Consider the following 5,274-nt stretch of genomic DNA (forward strand, 5'->3'; position numbering starts at 1 on the left):
CTACCAAGCCTTCAAAAAATTTAATTGCAGAATGGTTTCAAGTGTCGCTGCAACAATATAAACGCAACATTTTGTTGCAACTGAAAAAAATAACATAGAGTTTTAAAAAAAAACTCATAAACGCTTCCAAAAGTGATTTCAATCTTGCAATAAATTTTCATAGTTTTGCGCAAATGTTGGCAAAACGATTTTATCTTTACGATTATTAAGATTGTATGAGAAAACATTTATTGCAATTTGTACTGTGTACACGCACATAAAAACTTAATAATTCACATTTGTCTTAAACTCATTAATGGAATAAGCAAATAAACTCATATAGACAAGGAAGGAACCTTCGTGTGCCGATGAAAGACACTTAAAGCATATTCCACAATCGCAATGTTAGCGTCAATACTGACCAAAGTTATGCCTAAGTCATCAACTTTGGTGACTTAGCTTGAAAAGTAATCGGATTTTGTAAATAAAACACACAAATTTAAATTTTATTCCAAATTTATTTTATCTCCTTCAAAATATGCTCATTCTGAAGCGATACACATTTGCCAACGCTTAACCCAATCTTCCATGCAATTTTCGTAGGCCCGTAAAGGTATGGCTTTTAGTTCCTTCAGCGAATTCTCTTTTACCGATTCAATCAACTCAAAACGCTTACCACGAAGGGGCAATTTAGTTTCGGGAACAGGAAAAAGTCGCACGGCGCCAGATCTGGCGAATATGGTGCCTAAGCGATGACAGTGGTGCCGTGTTTGGTCAAATAATCGCGTACAACAAGAATTTTCCATAGTAAAAATTGCTAAATGCACTTGAGTTAGTTTCACATTAACAGCTGCTGTAAACAAACTAATTGACAGATGGCGCACAAATTAGTACCATATGTCAAGAAAGGGTGTACCAACATAAAAAAAAAAATTTTGAAAAAGATCCATCACTTAAGGAGTAGTTAACAAACAATAAAATCCGAATACTTTTTGAGCAGAAGGTAAGTCAATAGTAAAACTTACGTCAAAACAGTGAAATCGGTCCTAAGAATTTTGAAAGATGTTGGAAGAAAGAAGATTCAGATTGAATGCACGAACTATTATCATTCAAGATAGGGCGAATAAAGGTTTAGGGTATATAGGGTGTTCTAATAATAAATTTGATAATAATAGGGAGAATGAATATTCCTACGTTTTGTGCTTCTGTTTTTAACACGAAGAATATTACCTGTTTGGCATGTACTCAAAACTTTTTCTAGCCTATTTTACAAAATTTTCTGTGATAATCCACAATTTCTAAAGGTTTTATATACTTATAATGATCAGTCATTTTAAAATAATTTAACATTCATTTTAAAATGAAGTGTTAAAGTTATAAGATTTGCAAGAGAAAAATTTTAAGATGAAATAAAAACAAATCTGTCTTCTGTCATTGCGTCTGTTTTCTTCCGGGTAATGAATGTTGTCTGAATGGCCCACCTTATAACTCACACCAACCATTATTCATTACTAATAATAGATAAGCAAAAATAGCAAATGTTTTATCAAAAATATGTGATAAATGGTCAGGAGCATTTTATTACTCCTAATGTGATAACCTGATTCAATACGAATCATTTATATATTTTGTGGTTATAAACATGTTTCTATAGAATAATATTTTCATGAAATTTGCTTTTTACTTCAATATGACAGTAGTGACTAGTTTTACTTTAACATAAACTGTGGTATTTAATAGACATCTTTCAAACAGTAGTGAACTACAACAACAAAAAAAATTATTTTGATATTATTAATTAATTAAATTTTTGGCTAACTATACAGCTGTTTCGAGTATTGGCAAATACTCATCATCAGTGTTCTTGGAATTATTTCTTGTATTTAATTATTCGTACATAATTTTTTGAGAATGCAAGTACCAAGGGTTGAACTTATGCCCAAACAAATTTGAAGCTCAGAGTCGGTGTTCAGTAGCCAACTGACTCAAAGCCGTACTTGACTTGTATGTTTGAACTTAAGTTTTGTAAATTTGCTGTGAATGATTTTCAGGAGTTTTTTTCTCTTTAATGCATGGAACCTAATCTAGAAACGTAGTACGGAGAAAGCTATGCTAAAGTTACTCTACGATTCGCGTCAGCGAGACTGGAGGGCACGAATTCAATACCTAGTACTTGCAGTCTCAAAAAATTATTTGCGAATAATTAAATACGAGAAATAATTCCGAATTCACTGATAATGAGTATTTGGCAATACTTGAAAATTAAATTAATTAAAAAAATATAAAAATAATTTTTGTTGTTGTTGTTCATTACTGTTCGAAACCTCTTAATAATATTTTCATGCGATTAAAAACTAAATATATAACACAAGACCATGCTATGTTGCAGTTATAGTCAGTTTAATATAGGTTCTTTTTGATCACGAAGATGTAAAATCATGTTATAAGTTGGAGAAGTCTGAATTATTTATTTTATACTGTAGTTACTATTTTAACACATTTTTGGTATACTTATATCTAAAAAATAAAATTATTTGTGTAGATATACTAACATTTATAGTAGTTTGCTCCTAAGAGACGCAAACTCTGACATTTATTCAATAGCACGGCATTGACTAATATACCGAGGTACGTAAAGCCCTGTCACGCTGACCAAAATATAATAAAATTTTAATATTTTACTTTCAGCAGGAAAATGTGCATTGAAAATAACAACAATTTCGCATTTGACGATACCCTGCGTATGACGTCCCTAAGAAAATACAAAATATGTTCTCAATTATCTGAAAGTAATTTCTTAATTATGTCAAATCTTTTTGTAATAAATTGAAGTATTTAAATTAACTTTAAATATTTTACTTCAAACTATTGTGAACTAATTTATTAAGTTTTCTATGCCCTCCTAACAAATGTTTTATATTAATATTATACAATTTTCCCACAGTTATTAAAAAGGTTCAAGCTAATAAAATAAACTCGCCCACTAATCTACATTTGCAACTGTCAACTAAGCATAAACTTAAACGCTTTAAATAATTGGAAAAAAACTAATTAAATCAAAATAAAAATTATTTTAAATTTTTTAAATATTTTTAAGCTCACATGACCGTTTTACTTTTTAACAAATTGTTTCAGTTTTTTTCTTTATCCATAAGTGTCACAAATTCGAATGGCGTCAGTTTTTAACACTTCAAAACGGTCACAAATTTTCCGCTTAACTAAATATTCATTAAAATTTCTCACACTTTAAGTTTATGGTATTTTGTTTATGTATTTTTACTCATAAAAATTTTTTTTTTTTCATTTTTAAGCGATATTTCTGTTTTGTATCTTTAACATCCTGGAGCGTTAAAAATGCTGCAGTTAATTTTGCATGAAACTATTTGCCATACTTTTGGCTCGAAACGTCATTTGATGTCGCTACGCTGGCGAGTAAATTGGCCAGTCTAAAACGAAGCGTAAATTTTCTTTCTTAACTTTTTATTCTCGAATATACTTGTATAATATATTTATTTTTGTTTTTTTTTTTATTGCAATTTGTGCCCCTCGGCTTAAATATGTTAATCCATGCGATTGATTCGATCAACAGTCAATGCGATCAACGATCAACGATCACCGATCGAGCAATGCAAATGCAAATGTGTGCACATGCATAAATTAACACCAGCAATCGACGCGACGCCAGCATTTAATGGCAATATCAGCAACCAACAGCAGCCATCAACAACAGAAAGCAACAACATGGAACCTAAACAGACGGACAGCATCAACAAAAATTGCAGCAGTAATAGCAACAGCAACAGCAACAGCAACAGCAGCAGCAGTAGCCTTACAATGTTGCTTGTACAAGTAGCAACAGCACAGATTTTACTAAACTGTTTTAAAAATAATTTAAATAAATTTCCGCAAATCGAAGCCATACTAGCACACACTGGCACATACTGGGACCATTTTGACACGGATCGCAACCAGTGTTGATTTGACACTTCACACCAAATGTCAATGTGTTAAATTTGTTGCTGTTGTTGCGGTTACTGTTGCTGTTGCTATTGCTGTTGCTGTTGCTGTTGGTTTTGCTGTTGCATTTGGAAAGATTTGCTCTCGGATGACTGTCAGTTGGTAATTGAAAAATGAAGAATAAAATCAAAATAGATTTATTTTCAATTTACTTGTCAATAAGATTTTTTATCATTTTATGTTTTGGTCACGCCATTTCAATTACATATAAAAAAGGCAACATTCATTTCTTACCTAAGCTGATTTGTAAATAATTAGTTTCGTTCACATACAAAAATTTCATTTAATCATGAAAAATGCAAAAGTAATTTAAAAACTCGAAAGGAATTCGACAATGCAGAATTCTTTAATAATAATAATAAATTTTTTATTCCAATAATATTCATTGGAGTAACAATTTCTACACTTAGAAAAATAATTTTGTTAAATTGACCAGATTTTAACTAAAGCTCAGGTCAAAATATTCTTATGTTGGTTTTCATATCTTTTTTTAGCACATGAGCTAAAATTTCTCTAACAAAATAATCAGGGCAATTTAAGTAGTATGTGGTTACAGTATATTTTTCTAAGTGTAATTATTTATTTTGCTTTAATTCATTGTAGAACCTTCGTAAATCTCTTAAATCTTAAAAAGCATATTTTTTAATTTCAAGTCATAATATTTCTACATATTTTACTTCTTATGCTACTTCTCTTCGGTAAATGTTTACTCCTCTTCGTCGCCATCTATTATCTTGCAATTTCTAGTTGTTAGCTCTTTTGGCAATATCGACTCCAGTTACGTGATCCAGTTACTATGATTTTCATCCAGTTTCACTTACGGCGAGTAATCGTCACACCAATTGATTTCTGATTCACTATTGTTAAGATCGTTCTTTATTTTTAATATGACTTATTAAGTATATCTGTACAATTTTTTTATAACAACTGTTAATAAAGGATTGGACTTCACGTTAAAATCGAACAAAATAATTTTTGTGTTATATAAAAATACTTCGATCGCCATACGTTATTTAGGGCTTCAAAACATCACTGTTCTTTCTTCTTACACTATTGTTATACTCTGTTATAATTAAACATTTAATTATTATCTTTTAACTGTTATACAATAAATTATTTTAGTACATAAGCTTTTAAGTTACTTATATAGTTCTGCACTAGTTTTAATATTAATAAAGTCAGTCATAATATGAACTCCAAAGCAAGCATGTCATCTTATTAGCGACATAACAACTGTAATCTTTTCTCTATTTAACCATTTAATATGATTACGTTTCC

This window comes from Teleopsis dalmanni, chromosome 1 (assembly GCF_002237135.1).
Source record: "Teleopsis dalmanni isolate 2A chromosome 1, ASM223713v2, whole genome shotgun sequence".
Lineage (NCBI taxonomy): Eukaryota > Metazoa > Arthropoda > Insecta > Diptera > Diopsidae > Teleopsis > Teleopsis dalmanni.